We start from the raw sequence: 327 nt of genomic DNA, 5'->3' as shown, positions 1-327 counted from the left end.
TGACCGGAATCCGCCCCCCCCACCCCCAGGAGGGGCCCCGAGGAAGGCACCTGGCCCGCGAGAACCAGAACCACGAGGGCCAAGGGGAGGCGCCAGGACTGCGGAGCTTCCGAGAAGGATGCTCCGCGCAGGCCTAGCTCGTCCTCCAGCCACGGAAGAGCCCGAAGGACCTGGGCGGGCCGAGGACGGCGGGCGCCAATGGCCGGGCCGCCCCGCCCCCGGCCGGCGACTTCCCGGGATAGGCCCCGCCTCCTTGTCGCGCAGCCGTCCGGGTCTCTGCGCCGCACGCCCGTCGCCCGCCGGAGTCCCGCTGAGGTGAGCGGTGAG

This window comes from Neomonachus schauinslandi, chromosome 2 (assembly GCF_002201575.2).
Source record: "Neomonachus schauinslandi chromosome 2, ASM220157v2, whole genome shotgun sequence".
Taxonomy (NCBI): Eukaryota; Metazoa; Chordata; class Mammalia; order Carnivora; family Phocidae; genus Neomonachus; species Neomonachus schauinslandi.
Note: the sequence above shows the minus strand (reverse complement) of the source record.